Raw genomic sequence first — 18,343 nt, 5'->3', positions numbered from 1 at the left:
TGTGGGAAGAAAAGGACGCAAATTTTGTTTGGGTACAACATTGCATGACCGCGCAATTACCAGTTAAAGCAGCGCAGTGCCAAATTGTAAAAAGACCTCTGGTCATTGACCAGCAAAATGGTCCGGTCTGAAAGTGGTTAAAAGAGTATTTGTTGTGTGTTCCTATTATTACTTTCGTTCTGGTCCATGTGCTTTTCTTTACTGTTGTACAGTTTAAAATGCCAAGTTTGAGGTTCGTGGGCACAGTAATTGTTCGTATTAAACATAGTTATTTTGACCACTAATACAACGTTTTTGGCAGGTGCATGCTAATTACATTTGTTCATGACTATTTGTATTAAAATAAGTTTATTACATTGTTGTCTAGATGTGTGTGTAACTATAATGAAAGTGTAAGGAGAGGAGACTCAGCAGCTGTTTACACATCTGGATGCAGGAGCACTAGTGTGGGACACCAGAACAACCTTTTTATGGTGTCCCACTCACTCAGGTGAAGTGGATACTAGGGGTCTCTCCATGTGTGAAACTTTAACAAAACAGGTAAGTATTCCAGCATTTGAAAGGGAAAAAAATCATGTCTTCATCTTGGAACTCTGCCAAAATTGGACGGCACTTCCAAGCCATATTTCATATTACTATTTCTCGCCTCAAATATCTGTCTGCTAAGTACACTTTTTTGTATTCACATAAGGGAGAAAAGAATCGGGACATCTGAGGACACCAGGAACCCCACACTTCCTGAAGAAGGGGAACAACCCAGCACACAACCTGAGGATGTGGATTCCGAAGTTCAGGAAGTGGTCGAAATAATGATCACAACAGGTCAGTGTCTGAGACCACAGCTTCAGTTAATAGATGTATGCCTGCATATTTATAATACATGGTGTGTTTTTTTTTAGGTAATGTGGATGTTCTGGTGGAAGAAACTCACTTCAACAGTGCAAGTGCACAAGTCCTCATCAGTGAGATAATTGTGTGCAATCGGGATTTAGAGAAGGTCAAGCAAAATATCAATGATGTTGAAAAAAGACTGACCAACATCATTGATGTTTTACCCAAAATCCAAAACCACTGAAAAACGTAAATGCTGTTGTTATTGTTTTTTTCGTTTTTCAAAAGTTTTAAAGTAATTGCATAGCCAAATTTTAAAGATGCACACAGTGTGTCAACATGTGCTATCTGCCATCATGGGATATCAATGTACGCGTTTTGTGGGTGCAACCCCTTCCTCGCAACTAAAGTAGGTGGGGCTGTGGCTTATTTAAAAAAAGCCAAACCACTTTGCACTACAAGTGCAATGCAAGTGCTTGTAGGGCAAAGTGGTTTGTCCTTTCTCAAATAAGGCCCAGTGTGTCAACATGTGCTAACTCACATCATGGGGGATCAATGGACTTGTTTTGGTGGTTCAACCCCTTCCTCTCACCTAAATGAGTTGAGACTCTTGAGAGGAAGGGGTTGCACCCACAAAATGCGTACATTGATATCCCATAATGGCAGTTAGCACATGTTGACACACCGTGTGTTTTGTGGCTTTATCAAAAGAGATGTAGGGAAAAAACACACACATTTTAGGCATGGGATCATGATGGAAATACACATTTTGAGTCCCAATTTGTGTGCATCTTCAAAATTTGTCTTTTACAGAGGTGAGATCACCCCATTTGATGAAGGCAAAATCAACACAGCTTTGACATACTAATGCCTCATATGTCCTTCACTTTATCAAAGTTGAACTTTGTAAGTTCCTGAGTTGGGGATGTGGATGTTAAGCTTTTAAACATGCCTGTTTAGCCACAAAAAAAAGGCTATATCTACTGTCAAACATACATATTATACACCAAAGATGTTTGTTTGTTTAAAAACCTTTTTATAGCGCACATGTGAATGTGCTTGGAGTAAAATGTTTTATACTGAACAATGTGTAACTTTTTCTTTAAATGCTCAATACCATTTTTCTATTAAGTTGGTGTAGTTACAGGGACAATGGGGGTATTTCCTTAACGCAAATCCATTTTGCCCTACAAGTGCACGCAAGTACAATTTCAAGTGCACTTGCAGTGCACTTGTAGGGCAAAGTGGGTTTGCCTTAGTAAATAACCCCCACTGTGCTGTTAAATTTGCCAAAAACAAGCCATTTTAGGGACTACAACAATTCTTTTGTGGAGTTGAAAAGGATGATTAGTTTTATCATTAATGCATTACATACATTAACAACCAAAACATTATGTGTTTAGCAGACCCATAGCACAACAGAACATAATAGTTAGCTGAAGAAGAGATTATCACCTCATGTATCAAATAAGTTACATTTGCACTATTGAAGAAAATGGCCAAAAATAAAAGGCCATTGGAGAACCTAGGCAACAGATAAGAAACACAAGCAATAAATCAAATGCAATATGAGTTTAGTTTTTTCACAAAAAAATTATTAGAAATTGCTTACAGATTTTCTGGCATATCAATTGCCCCCTTACTCACAAAATACTACAGATAGCTTTGCCGTGCTTTGCGGGCGCTTGGGGGGGGGGGGGAGCAAGCCAGGGCGGCCAGCTTCAAGTGCCGTCATTATTTCTTCCGTTGAGCTGGCCTCAGTCGCAACTGCCAGATAGTTGGCTGCATTTTTACGCATAAAATTATGTAGAATGCAGCAACATAAAATTATATGGTTCAGTTTGTATTTGGCCATATTTATGGCCATTGAAAAAAGACGGAACCGGCTGGCTATTATGCCAAAGACATTTTCCACCATTCTTCTGGCACAGGCCAGCCGGTCATTAAAAGCCCTTTGGTCTGGGGTCAGGGTTCTCATAGGAAACGGTCTTATCAAATGCTCCTCCCAGCGCAAATGCCTCATCCTCCACAAAGACAAATGGGAGGTCTGCTGCGTTATCTGCTGGAGGAGGCAATCCCAAGCTGCCGTTCTGGAGACGCCTGTAGAATTCAGTCTGGGTGATGACTCCTCCATCTGACATATGGCCATTCTTCCTCACGTCCAGATACAGAAACTCATAAGTCACCAACACCACCTCCAACAACACAATACTTGTTTTTTCGTTTTTGGGGGGTTGTTCATACCAGAATGAGTGTTTCCTGCACTGCGTTTAAAATGCACTGGGTGTGCCATCTGCTGTGGGTGTCAATGCATTCCTAATGACTCCCCAAAAGCAGATTGCAAATGCAGTGTGTTTGCCTGCACCTAATCGCATAGTACAGCAGTACCATGCAATCCAGTGCAGTGTGTTTTTGAAAAGTAGTGCATGCACTACTTTTGCGATCCAGTGCGATTTCAGCCCATTTAAATGAATTATGGGCACCATGGTTCATGAACAATTAACTTCTATCCTATTTGATAACTATTCTAACTTTTTACAAATATGGTCTCCATGGCTTGACTTTACCGATTCACTTACTATTGATAATTCTTTGCTTTCTCTCTAAAATTATAAGGTTATATCCACCATTCATATAACACCCAGCATATCTTATGCCACCTTTTCTTCTACTCTTCTTTATTTCTTCTCTTTTTCCTCCTTTTCTCCTTCTTTTTATTTTTTTGATTGTTGTTGACTATTCCCAATATATTTAATTGTATATACATGGATGTTATTTTATACAACATATTTATAGTATATATACTTGCTTATGTATTATATTTTATGCTTCGTAATAAAAAACATTGCAATATGAATTAATGGACTGAAAATCGCAACAGTAAATCGTTCAGGTGTGAACTGGCACTTACACCAGTAGCTGGCCAGCTACAGTCCCTCTGTCAGAAAACAATAGCACAGCAGGTAGAATTCCTCCATCCACCTCACTTGTACAGATCGAGGAATCTGTTAATTTTTTTTCATTCTGCTCGCTGGCCGATTGAAAAATTATGATTGAGTAATTTATGGGCAACTCTAGACATAATGAACATTTAACGCTGGCATTTCAGCGGGTCATCCCTGCAATTGCATTTTTTTTTTTTTGTGTGTGCTCAGAGTTGGGCTTTGAAGTTGAACATTTATTTGGTTACAATTGTAGAAAACATATTTACAGGCAACTATTTACAGAGTCTGTAGAGCTGGAATTATATTTTATACAATATTTTCATCTTTTTCTTAAACTGTAGATGGAACGATCATAGTATGGAACAATCATTTACAATATACACACATATTTTCTATATCTGAATGAGTAATTTGGTATATAGCAGCATTGTATGTGTAGACCAGATATAGTGAATTCAGGGTCCTGGGTTTAGTAGCACTTTAATTTGCAGGGACTTCCTCTCACTTCCAGTTTTGGCTATGGGACAGGAAGTGAAGGTAAATATCCCCGATAAGACACAGATAGATAGTGGATAGTGCTTTACTCTATCCAAAATGAAAAAAATATATAGTTCTTCTTTAAGCAACCTATTGAAGGAAAGAGTGCAGAAAATCATTACTGGTTTGGTTTTGTTACTAAAGGTCATTTACCAAACTGATGTACCTTATCTTATGCCTATGGGGGGCTATAGATGGCTTTCATTCGGCTATTAGTATAAAATCCCTTTATCTGTTGTCCTCTATCAATAGAACATAGAGGGTAAATGTACGATATTGAAAGGTTTCAGCTGAAGTTCCTCTGCAAAATACCAGAATAATCAATTAGTAAGCAAAAAAAATAATTTGTGAAAGGAAAAGTAAGCAAACAAAATGACGATACACGCCTTTTATTGTGGCATTTGACTGTTGTTTCGTTTGTATTTTCAGACTTTGATTTGCAAGAGAAATGTCAGCAAGTATTTTATGGTAGAAAATAAACAATGATTTGGTGGTAGATTGCTGCTATCCTTGCTCTAACCATCTCGCCCAATAGTAAAAATGTCAAAAATTGAAAGTAGATTTTTAACTCATAAGATTATCCTCAAAATGCTCCTCTGGAATTCAAAGCTTCACACTAGACATAAAATGTATGATGCTCTAAATTCCTCACGCTTTTTTTTTTGTTATTTTTTCAATGCAATTTTAATGCAAGCACTAAATGTGCCACTATGAATGTGGTATTGGCCTCTTGAAAACTACAGTACACCAGAGTCCAGCCCAGGGGACAGAGAAGAAGTGCACTGAACCAGTCAGCTGTGCTACAACACTCATGTGCTAATAAGGAGCATGCTGACAGGAGAGAGGTGCAGAGAGTTGAACTCTCAGTGTACTGCTTCTTCTTTTACTGTGCAGCCATAGGTTGGGGGGGGGGGGGGGTGGACAAGACCTGTAAGAGTTACTTAGCTAAAGCAGAGAAAAAAACAGGCCTCCTACATTGCCAGACAGCTGTGATGTAGGCAGAGCTTTGTAAATCTCAGGATTAGATGCACTAAAATTCAAATCCTTTGACAGATAAAACACCTTATGTGATTACATTTCATTCATATATTCTATTCCTCTCCTGCCTCTCACAGAGATCATCAATATACACTCACTGGCCACTTTATTGGGTTCACCTTGCTAGTACCGGTTTGGTCCCCCTTTTGCCTTCAGAACTGCCTTAATTCTTTGTGGCAAAGATTCAACAAGGTGTTGGAAACATTCCTCAGTGATTTTGGTCCATACTGACATGATATCACCACGCTGCTGATTTGTTGGATTGAGATTTGATGACTGTGGAGGCCATTGTAGTGCAGTGACCTCATTGTCATGTTCAAGAAACCAGTGGTGAGCTGATTTGAGCTTTGTGACATGGTGCATTATCCTGCTGCAAGGAGCCATCAGAAGATGGGACACACAGCAGTCATAAAGGGATGGACATGGTCAGCAACAATACTCAGGTAGGTCGTGGCATTTAAACAATGCTCAGTTGGTACTAAGGGACCCAAAATGTGCCAAGAAAATATCCCCCCCACACCATTACACTACCACCAGCCTGAACTGCTTATACAAAGCAGAATGGATTCATGCTTTCATGTTGTTTACGCCAAATTCTGACCCTACCATCTGAATATTGCAGTGAGATCCATCAGACCAGGCAATGTTTTTCCAATCTTCTATTGTCCAATTGTGAGTCTTTGTGAATTGTAGCCTCCATTTCCTGTTCTTAGCTGGCAGGAGTGGCACTCGGTGTGGCCTTCTGCTGCTGTAGCCCATCTGCTTCAATGTTTGATGTGTTGTGCGTTCAGAGATTATATTCTGCACACCTTGTTTGTAACAAGTGGTTATTTGAGTTACTATTGCCTTTCTATCATCTTAAACCAGTCTGCCCATTCTCCTCTGACCTCTAACATCAACAAGACATTTTTGTCCACACAACTGCTGCTCACTGGATATTTTCTCTTTTTCGGACCATTGTCTGTAAACCCTAGAGATGGTTGTGCATGGAAATCCCAGTGGATGAGTTAAATACTCAGACCAGCCCGTCTGGCACCAACAACTATGCCACGTTCAAAGTCACTTAAATCCTTTCTTCACCATTCTGATGCTCGCTTTGATCTTCAGCAAGTTGCCTTCACCACATCTAGATGCCTAAATGCATTGAGTTGCTGCCATGTGATTGGCTGATTAGCAATTTGTGTTACCAAGCAATTGAACAGGTGCACCTAATAAAAGTGTCCGATGAGTGTATGTTGTGGATGGGAAGTACATCCTGAGTTATTTATACAGTTGGTAATGTGAGCAAACGGCCAACATATTGATAAATCTACTGCTCCTTGTTCTCCTGATTAAACCTGACTCTGAAACTCGTTGAGCAAGAAGACTTCTCTAAACAGGAAGCTTACTTACAATGATTTATCATTAGTAACAATGTTCTGTTGGATATATTTGTGAAAAGAAGATGTATTTATGCATGTTTAACACAATGTAGAAATAAACAATGCAATATTTTAATTATTGGAGTTACAAATCTATAGAAGTGCCTTAAAAGCCCCAATGTGCCTTTCTTCTGCCAGCCAGATATGCTTCTATATATGTATTCCATTAGCATATAAAGCTGTTTGCCAGAAGCTCAGCTTTATTTCATCAAGCCATTTTTCTTCTAGGCCTCATGCACACTGGGCGTTTTCCCAGCTCTTCTGAATGCCTTTTTTCCTGGCATAAGAAAAGCAGCGTAAAAAAACAATCCAAAGCCACCTCAGAAAAAAATTATTCTGGCTATTGAAATGAATGAAAGCTCAAGTGCTAAACACAAGTACAGTTTAGGCATTTTTAGGTGCATTTAGGCGTGTCTGGAATGTTTTATGCCACAACGCTCCTCTCCTAAACTCTTCTTCCTGTAAACACCTATGTGTGCATGGACAAATGCCCTTAAAAGCAGTGTTTTTGACTCCCAGTGTGCATCAGGCCTTATTGGGTTTTGGGTGTGACGTCCTGGTGTTTCAGAGCCAGCTTCTCACTGTGCATGAGCAAAATACGCAACACCTTCTCAATGGACCCGCAACCTGCGGGTAGGGTAGGTGGGGCGGACTTTCATTCTGTTCACCTTGGTGAGCAGAACAGAAGTGGGACTGGGTACCTGTCAGAAATACTGTAGGTACCTGCTCCCTGACAAAGAAAAAAAAATTCCCAATGATGACAGGGATGGGGGGTAAGGATGAGCCGAACACCCCCCAGTTCAGTTCGCACCAGAACCTGCGAACAGACCTAAAATTTGTGTGAACTTTAGAACCCTATTAATCCTTCAGATCTGGTATGGATTTTAAGGGGAACCCCACGCCAATTTTTTTTTAAAAATGGCGTGGAGTTCCCTCTAAAAATCCATACCAGACTCTTTATCTGAGCACGCAACCTGCCAGTCCGCAGGAAAAGAGGGGGGATGAGAGAGCCCCCCCCCCCTCCTGAACAGTACCAGGCCACATGCCCTCAACATTGGGAGGATGATTTGGGCCCCCCTCCAAAGCACCTTGTCCCCAAGTTGATGAGGACAAGGGCCTCATCCCCACAACCCTGGCCAGTGATTGTGGGGTCTGCGGGCGGGGGGCTTATCAGAATATAGAAGCCCCCTTTAACAAGGGGACCCCAAGATCCTGGCCCCCTCTGTTTTAAATGGTAAGGGGGTACAAAAGTACCCCTACCATTTCACAAAGAAAGTGTAAAAAAATAGTTAAAAAAAGACACACTGTTGGGAAAAGTCCTTTATTAAAAAAAAAAAAAAAAAAAGATTCCAGCGGTGGTAATCCACTCTTGCTATCCAGCGATGGATGATCATCTCTCCAGGGTCCAGCGATGGCTGATCTGATCCAGCGATGGGTGATCTCTCCCTCCAGCGCAGCGCATCCATCCTCTGTCTCCACCAGAGACACTGCGGGAATGCCTGACACTTCTTATCTGAGGAGGGGGGACCACCCGTGACCTGACCCCGTCCCCCTCTGACGCAAGGGGAAAGCCGGGCTTCCCCAGTGACGTATGGGTGACCCCGCCCCCCATCTGATGTAACAAAGGTTTCCGTTCCGTCTCACTTCTGCCCATCACATACCATCAAATACATGACCAGTGTAACCCTTAATCTGTTACAGCCACTTTATACTCCCTTCCCACCTTTACCTTGAATAAAAGACCACACTGTTCTTATGGAGTATAATGGCCATAACAGCCTTTATTAAACAAACAAAAGTAAAACTCCAAATTAACTTTAATATATAACAATATAAATATAACCACAGAGAAACAACATGTTTCAACCCCAATTTATTGGTCAGTGACGGAGCTACCTCCTTTCTCCACCGAATATATATCACCAGTACACTGCGGGACCTTTACCAACCATCATAGGCCTCCAGCTGTACCACTCGGAGACAACCCCTTTTCCCACAGTGTACCCAGACCAGTATTCATCAACCTTTTGATGAAATACACCAGAGGGGCCATACTACCGATGAGCCCCCCACCCCTTTTACCACATCTGTTACTGCTACCGTCACTGACCAACAAACCAAACACCACCACAGCCTGAAAGGATGAAACCTCAACCTTAAGGGCCTCTCCACACCCGCAGGGCCACCTGAATCCCATCCTGCAGCCCCATGGACCAAAAGGTCAATGCCCACATCCGTGAGGTGAACCCCATCCCGCCTTAGGTAAAGGCCAACATTCGTCTGTAATTCTCTATGGTGAATAACCATGCCCCCTTCCCGGGCCAGAAACCTCCCCACCACCTTGTTGACCTGTATCCTCGCTTTGTTAAGCCTATCCACTGACCGTGCCATGCGCCATACTGTCCTTGCTACCATGTCTGACCACAACAGTAATGTGTTCGGAAAAACCAAACGCAAGTAAACCAGATCTGACTTTATGTCCGTGATCAGATCCCTGACCGTCTTAACTCATTCCCACCTACATGTATAACTAACACATCTGGTGGTCTGTCCAACCACGCATACCGCTCAACCTCCGGGACCACGCTACCCCACATCATTCCCGGCCTACCCAGCCACCTTATGTACGCCTTCCTTCTGAATATCCCCAACTGTCTCCCATCAGGTCTGGCATCCCCTCTCCTGGCCCTACAACACACGTATGAATGCCCCAGAATCCAGACAAGACGTGGTTGACTTCCATCTGTAAAAAAAAAACCATAACATAAATGACAGTCAGCCCAAAAAACTCCCAGCTCAGGAAACAATAACGGACCCCCCCCCCCCCAACCTTTTTTCCAAAACCAAGCAAATACATACCGATGCGGAAGGAGTGTGAAGCGTATGTGGAACCATCCAAGCCAATGTTCCCCAAACATTTTCGCAATACCGCCACAAATTGGAATCTCGACAAGTGGGGCCCAACTGCATGTACCAGAAAAGGTCCTTCCCCCTCTGGTCTCATCCTAACCAGGTTCCCCACTGCCCGCACCGGGCAAACTGCACAACCCGGCAGCGCATACAACCACACCTGCACCCCTTTTCCGATTTGATTGGTTTTCGATTTCCTCAGTCTTAACGATAACTTATCCTCAAATACTTGCAAATCCTGTACCAATACTCCTCCTACCACAGCCCTTGAAGGGCTAACCAATTCCCCAATGCGGAACGGCCCAAAAAAAGCCAGTGAAAGAGCCGCCGAAAACAGTAACACTTCATACTATGATGAACACACCAACTCCAACTGTTGGCACATAGCCAACAGATTGGAAAACGTAACCGGCCACCGCGTATCAACCCACAGATGCTCCTTCCGGTATTCCTTAAAGTGGTTGTAAACCCTTACAACACACTTTGACCTACAGGTAAGCCTAGATTAAGGCTTACCTGTAGGTCCAAGAAATATCTCCTAAACCTACACAGTTTAGGAGATATTTACTGAAAGACAGGCACCGCTGGCAGGCACTGAGCGTGCCACCATCAATGGCGATATGCCGCGCGTAGCGGCTCACATGCGCGAATGCGCAGAAGTGACGTCATCGTGGCTTGGCCGAATGACAGTGGCAGAGCGGCGAGACCCACCAAGAAGATGGATGCACCGGACTACAGGGGACAGCGGTGACTTTGCTGGCTCCTGTGTCAGGTAAGTGACACATAATGGACTACTATGCGATGCATAGTAGTCCATTATGCTTTACCTTTGCAGGGAATGAAAGAGTAAGTAAACTCATCAGGGTTTACTTCCTCTTTAATAGCCTGCTTAACCCAAAATCCTTCGTTCAATCCACCTCCCCTTACAGTTTAAACCAGAATGCATTTTCTTTTCTATGGCCGAAATCGAGCTTCCTGCTTCCATGTTTCTTGATACAAAGTACAAGATTAACAACTTCACCGTGGACTTGTCCCGCACAACCCCTGCCTCCTGAACCAACGCTGACCATTCCTTCCATACCTTCAAATACGCCACCCACGTGGACCCACTTACTGACCGCTGGATCCGACCCGCTGCGATTCCCACGCCAGCTCCCACATCCAGCCCAGGCAAGGGACTCCTTCGCCGCCGGTGCCAGAGCCCTGAACTTGTCCCACTGGAAGTGAGACAATCAGCCAAAGTGTTGTCCACCCCCGGGATGTGCACAGTATAAAGAAAAACATTCAATTGCAAGAAACGCAACACCAACTGCCGCATCAGCCTAATGACAGGTTGTGAAGATGCTGACATGCTATTGATAACCTGCACCACCCCCATATTATCGCAGTTCAACCGAAGTTTCAGGTTACGGTATGCCTGCCCCCACAATTCCAAAACCAGCACCACTGGGAAAAGTTCCAGTAGCACCAAATTCCAAAGGAAACCTGCCGCAACCCAGGACTGTGGCCAAGGTTCCGCATTCTCCTGTCCTTGGAAAAATGTGCCGTATCCTGTGTATTCCGCGGTGTCGGTCACCAATTCCACATCGAAAATTGCTCACCTGGCCTGACATCCACACCGCCCTGCCATTGTACACCGAGAGGAATTGATACCATACCTTCAGATCCTCCCTGTTCAGCCAAATAAAATGCCAAATGAAATGCGGCAGGGATTTCACCTACCCTGTAGCAGCCGACATCCGTTGACAGAAAATCCTACCCATGGGAATGATCCGGCATGCGAAGTTGAGCTTTCCCAACAGTGATTGCTACGTACTTAACTGAACCTTTTTAAACCGTGAATTTCCCTAATTTCCTTCAGTAAATCCCTTAACTTTTCTTCGACACTCCATAGCCATGGAGTCTATCACGATGCCGAGGAAGCTCAGCTCTGTCCGAGGGCCCTCCGTTTTATGGGCCGCCAAGGGCACTCCGAACCTCTTCACCATGTGCTGCAATGTGGAAAGCAATCGCACACACATTCGAAGAAGGAGGGCCCACGCAAAGGAAATCATCCAGGTAATGGATGACAGACTCCCCACCTGCAATGTCCATAACAACCCACTCTAAAAAGGAACTGAACGCCTCAAACATAGCGCAGGAAATGTAACAACCCATGGGCAAACACTTGCCCACGTAAAATTGTTCCTGCCAGCAACAGCCCAGTAAACGAAAGCTCTCAGGGTGAACTGGAAGAAGCCTGAATGTCGACTCTATATCAGATTTTGCAATTAATACCCCTTGGCCGTATCGCTGGCCCCACCCGACAGCTGCATCAAAAGACGTATAGGACACCGCACAGGCCTCTGGGTCAATGAAATCACTCACCGAACCCCCTTTTGGGAAGGACAAGTGATGTATCAACCGAAATGTATTCGGCTCCTTCTTAGGAACCCCCCCCCAATGGGGACACCACTAAATCTGCTAGCGGTTTTACCGCAAATGGCCCAGCCATGCATCCCAAGGCCCCCTCCTTGGACAGTTTGTCCGACACCACATTGGGATACTGCAACGCAGTTTTCAAATTCCCTGCCAGCGGGGGTACGACCTTCAACCCATAGGGAATTATAAAACCTTGTTTAAAGCCTGACATGAGCATCCCCGCCGCTGCCCCATCCGGGTACCTACTTAGGAAAGGCTGCATGCTTTCCCACATCACTGGAGTCGTCCCTCTTGTGAGTAGGCTTCCCGGCACGCTTACCCTTCTCGAAGCATCTGGCGAGTGTGTGGGCTCCCCCACACCCCGAGCACTCATGCTTAAATTTACACATTCCCCACGTAATTTACACGTATGGCGCTTGCCATAATGGTGAATGCTTGCAACCAATTAGCAAACGTCCGCAGTATCAACCAGTATCGTCTCTTCTCCTCATCTTCCCTCGTTGTGTCATCCGGCTTAACCCGATCTAAGCTAAACTTCTCAAACAGCAACAGGAAGAAAATCTACACGTATTCCCCCTTGACAATTTTATCTCTTACTTCCTGCTTCAAGTGTGCTCCCAATGGTCCCTCGAAGCACACATTGACCTCGCATTTCGCTGCATCTGCGATCCTCACAATGTCAGATCTGGTGGCCGGCTCTGTGGACCCCTTGTCACCAGGACACTCCTTTGCAGCCCCCACCCCTGCCGTAGTAGCAGGCGACACACTGCCGGGGCCGCTGGGACCGCTTCCCCCCCAGGGGGTGCTCCCCCCACCCCTCCGTCTGTCACACCACCAGAGACCCCTTGCGTTCCTCCGGGGGATTGCACTTGCCCCCCATCAAAGTGGCCCACTAACACCCGCAGACCGTCCAGAAATTCCTGCAACTGCCCCACTGACCCCTTTCCTACAGGCCCACTCCCTGCCCGTGGTTGGTCAGAGGTTCCCAACAGCAGTGTGGGAGGTACCGCCCTCCCCCACTAGCCGACACTACCCCCATTAAAAGCATTGCAAAGCATCAGTAAAGGCAGCATTATCACATGACTTAGGCCGCGTACACACGGGCGGACTGTTCGCCCAACTTTGTCCACTGAACAGTGTCTGGGCGGACAGTCCGCTCGTGTGTGGGCTTTCAGCGGACAGTTTCAGCGGACAGTTTGACGAACAAGGTTTTTCGGAAATTCCGTAAAACTGTCCGCTGAAACCTTGTTTCAGCGAACAGTCCGCTCGTGTGTAGGCTTGTTCGTCAAACAGAGTTGCGCGCATGCTCAGAAAGGATTTACACGCCGAAAGTTATAATGCAGTGTATAGGACGTCGTATTTTTCGTCCCGTCGTACGTGCCGTTCACGTCATCGCGCACGGTTTCAGCAAACTGTTCGTTCGTCGTGTGTGGCCATGTCCGTCCATGCTAATTTTGAGCGGACTGTTTGCCGAAACTGTTTGACGGACAAAGTTGGGCGAACAGGAGGTACAGGAGCACACCAAACACCCAGCAAGAGCACAATGGCAGCAAAGGTGTTGGTGCACTGCTGGACCAATACAAACACTCACGTGATAACAAAAACTTGCCACCGCCCTCATCTATAGCTGGCTATCGCAGTAAGTGGCATTGGAGGGGTGGGCTCCCCTTCAGTCCACCTGCTCTCATCTAACCATCAGAATGCATGTGCCTCCACTGCGGGGACACTTATATTTTAGTGTTAGGACCACAGATACCAGGGTGCCTTGACGTGGCTCTGTGGCTCACACATGCATTTGCAAATGCGTGTGGACTAAACCCCTGTTTTTAATGCATACTGTTAGACAGGTCAATTTGGTTGTCTGCAAGATGGTGGTAAGTAGGCTTTGGTTTTTTCCTGGGCATTCCCCAGACATTGTTGTTACCTGTTTTTAGCCTTCCAATGCCGCTTACTGCGATAGCCAGCTATAGATGAGGGCAGTGGCAAGTTTTTGTTATCACGTCAGTGTGAAAGTAGCCTTAGGGTTTGCTCTCTGCTCATTAAACAAAGGTCATGGTGCCAATTGATTGTCTAGTGATCAACCTTGAGGAGAAGAGGTAACACAGGAAGCTGTATTGCTGAACCAAAAAATAAGTCTATATCATTTGCCTACCTGCCTAAATCACAGTAATTTAAAGGGTTATGCCCTGTACACATGACTGGACTTTACAGCAGACTAGGTCCGACAGACTTCCCACCGGAATTTCAACGGGCTTTCTGAATGAACAGACTTTCCCACACATGACGGGACTTTCCGGCAGGCTAGGTCCACCGGTCTTCCCGACGGAGTTCCAAATGAATGGCTTGCCCACACCCGGACTAAAGTCTGTTAATTTTGAACATGATGAGTTACGATGGGACTAGAAAAGGAAGCCAGGTTTTATCGGTGAGATTGACACCTTGCGAGCCCCATCGCCTGGTATGGATTTTAAGGGGAATCCTCTAAAAAAAAATGGCGTGGGGGTCCCCCCAAAATCCATACCAGACCCTTATCCGAGCACGCAGCCCAGCCGGTCAGAAAGGGGGGTGGGGATTAGCGAGCGCCCCCTCCTCCCCCAAGCCATACCAGAAGAAGACAACGATAACGACAATGACGGCGACGAAGGAGAAAGCTGGGCCACCACTAGCAAAAGAGCGGCAAAAGAGCAGAAGATAACGGAGGAGCCCGGCAGAAGAACCGGAGAAGAGAAAAGGCCAGAGAGCGGGAGAAGAACCAGAAAGTGTGGAGAAGTCAGAAGAGACCCCCGAAGTCAGAAGAAGACACCTGGAGCTGCCTAATAAGCTACTTTAAAAATGTGTGTAGTGTGTTTTTTTAATTGACACTTTTTCCCCCAGGTGAATGGGTAGGGCTAAGATGTACCCCATACTCATTCACATAGGATGGGGGGCCGGGATCTGGGGGTCCCCTTATTAAAGGGGGCTCCCGGATTCCGATAAGCCCCCCGCCCGCAGACCTCAACAACCAACGGCCAGGGTGGTCAGGAAGAGGCCCTTGTCCTCATCAACATGGGGACAAGGTGCTTTGGGGTGGGGGGGCCGCAAAAGGACTCTCTTTCTTATCACCATCTGATACTGTTATCCTGAGTTTATTGTTCATTTCTTATCATTTGTGTTAAATTGAACATAAAGTTAGCCTGGTCATTTTATTATTGACAGGAGTGCTGCTTATGATTGTCATCTGACGTCATTTGTCTAATAGGTGTGTTTATCATATGGAAGATATATGAACATGGGGTAGCTTGTGGCTTTCAGCTGGGTTTAGATGTTTGCCTCCACCATCTCTTAATGTAATTCCTTACAGAAGTCCACCAATTCCTCTGGAGGGGGAACAACAAGGGACACATCAAATCCTTCCTCTCTCTCAAGCCCCTGTTCCAGCTTCACTGTACTTACTTCCTTATAATCAATTCCCCCTCTTATGATCTCCAAAGACAGGGACACTGCTCCAGTCCCTCTCCCAAAGAAGAGAGCACAAATCCTATATGCAGGCCCCCTCATTCTCTCGATTTCCCAGACTCTTCAGCCTAAACTCCACCTACTGTACCTATGGTGGTATCAAAATGACTAGTTTTGAAACATGCCAACAGATGGCAGCACAAGGCTGCACGCACAGTCACAGGGAGCACCAACCTTCATAAGTCAGTGTGCCAAAAGAAATCATCCTGTGTACATCGGGAGCTGTGTAATTCTAACCACGTGCATTACCATGTCTCCTATTTCATCATGGACAGCAAGTTAGAACTCAAGTTGCCGAATGGTTTTTCAACATTTTGGGGGTTGAGCTCTGTGAAGGTCTTCCTGAGCACTCATCATCTTCCAGTGATGTTCTTCCGTGCTTGAAGCACGCATGCCACTCATAACACCTCAAATGACTCATAAGTAAGGATTAACAACCACTTGATCCCCACTGGACGATTAGTGTACATATTGCACAGATATTAAGAAACTTTGTTTTAGGTTCCTGCCTTTTGTTACTCTGAAGAAAGTTCAGTTTTTTTAGTAGGGATCCGCTTCATGTTCGAGTCGAATCCATGTTCGACTCGAACATCGTCTGTTCGTCCGTTAGGCGAATTACGAACATTATGGGCCGTTCGTGGCAAATTCGAGTGGTGTGTCATGGCCCATAATTCACTGCAGCATTGCAGTGCATTGCTGGCTGATGATTGGCCAAGCATGCACTTTGGCCAATCACAGCGCGGAAAAAACAGAGAGCCGTAATTGGCCAAAGCCAGGGTGGCTTTGGCCAATTATGGCTCAGGGGGTTTAGTACACGCCCCACACTATATAAGGCCGCCTGCGCAGTGGCCTTCTGTAGTGTGTTGCGGCGGCGGAGAGAGATAGAGGGAGAGACAGTGTGATTTAAATTCATTTGAAGCTGTTGCAAATACATTCAGTGTATTGTGCCCCCTGCACAGTGTACACCTAAAGCTAACCCAATTGCTGGTGTTCTGCTGATCCTATACCACAGGCAGGCAGCTGCAGCAATTACAGTCGGTGTATTGTGCCACCTGCACAGTGTATACCTAAAGCTACCCCAATTGCTGGTGTTCTGCTGATCCTATACCACAGGCAGGCAGCTGCAGCAATTACAGTCGTGTATTGTGCCACCTGCACAGTGTACACCTAAAGCTACCCCAATTGCTGGTGTTCTGCTGATTCTATACCACAGGCAGGTAGCTGCAGTAATTACAATCGGTGTATTGTGTCATATGCACAGTGTGCACCTAAAGCTACCCCAATTTCTGGCATTCTTCTGATCTTATACCGCAGGCAGCTGCAGTAATTACAGTCAGTGTACTGTGTCATCTACACAGTGTGCACTTAAAGCTACCCTAATTGCTGGTGTTCTGCTGATCCTATACCGCAGACAGCTGCAGTAATTACAGTTGGTGTACTGTGTACTCTGCACAGTGTGCACCTAAAGCTACCCCAATTGCTGGTGTTATTCTGATCCTATAACACAGGAAGGCAGCTGCAGTAATTACAGTTGGTGTATTGTGTCATCTGCACAGTGTGCACCTAAAGCTACCCCAATTGCTGGTGTTCTTCTGATCTTATACCGCAGGCAGGTGCAGCAATTACAGTTGGTGTACTGTTTCTCTGCACAGTATGCACTTAAAGCTACCCCAAATTCTGGTGTTCTGCTGATCCTATACCACAGGCAGGCAGCTGCAGTAATTATAGTTGATGTATTGTGTCATCTGCACAGTGTGCACCTAAAGCTACCCCAATTGCTGGTGTTCTTCTGATCCTATACTGCAGGCAGCTGCAGTGATTACAGCTGGTGTACTGTGTACTCTGCACAGTGTGCACCTAAAGCTACCCCAATTGCTGGTGTTCTTCTGATCCTATACTGCAGGCAGCTGCAGTAATTACAGTTGGTGTACTGTGTACTCTGCACAGTGTGCACCTAAAGCTACCCCAATTGCTGGTGTTCTTCTGATCCTATACCGCAGGCAGCTGCAGTGATTACAGCTGGTGTACTGTGTACTCTGCACAGTGTGCACCTAAATCTACCCCAATTGCTGGTGTTCTTCTGATCCTATACCGCAGACAGGCAGCTGCAGTAATTACAGTTGGTGTAATGTGTCATATGCACAGTGTACACCTAAAGCTACCCCAATTGCTGGTGTTCTTCTGATCCTATACCACAGGCAGGCAGCTGCAATAATTACAGTCGGTGTATTGTGTCATCTGAACAGTGTGCGCCTAAATCTACCCCAATTGCTGGTGTTCTTCTGATCCTATACCACAGGCAGGCAGCTGCAGTAATTACAGTCGGTGTATTGTGTCATCTGCACAGTGTGCGCCTAAATCTACCGCAATTGCTGGTGTTCTTATGATCCTATACCACAGGCAGGCAGCTGCAGTAATAACAGTTGGTGTACTGTGTACTCTGCACAGTGTGCACATAAAGCTACCCCAATTGCTGGTGTTCTCATACTAATAATACTACAGGCAGGCAGTTGATTCTGCTAGCTGCAGTATATCAGTATATACGTCCCAGCTTTGTGCAGCTACATCTCCCTGAAGGCCATTAGTATGTCTGGAAGGCCAACAAGGAGAGGCAGACAGTCACGAGCCAATAAAAAAGGGCAAGCAGGCTCTGTGTCTAGAGGCAACAGTGCTGGTTGTGGACACGGTGCATCCTCATCAGTACGTGGCCATGGGACACGCTTGTCCTTATTTTCGGCAGCTGGA

General features: G+C 45.4%; 1 long non-coding RNA gene across 1 annotated transcript; it reads left to right on the top strand.

Annotated features, from left to right (window-relative positions):
- Window positions 1–613: 613 nt before the first annotated feature.
- LOC143984496 (uncharacterized) lies at window positions 614–1,918 on the top strand. The gene is made up of 2 exons (XR_013274890.1): window positions 614–822; window positions 900–1,918. It is a non-coding gene; the product is annotated as an uncharacterized LOC143984496 (long non-coding RNA).
- The last annotated feature ends 16,425 nt before the right edge of the window (window positions 1,919–18,343 follow it).

This window comes from Lithobates pipiens, unplaced genomic scaffold (genome assembly GCF_037356315.1).
Source record: "Lithobates pipiens isolate NorthernLeopardFrog02 unplaced genomic scaffold, aLitPip1_a1.2 Scaffold_16, whole genome shotgun sequence".
Taxonomy (NCBI): domain Eukaryota; kingdom Metazoa; phylum Chordata; class Amphibia; order Anura; family Ranidae; genus Lithobates; species Lithobates pipiens.
Note: the sequence above shows the minus strand (reverse complement) of the source record. Positions and strands in the feature narration are given on the sequence as shown.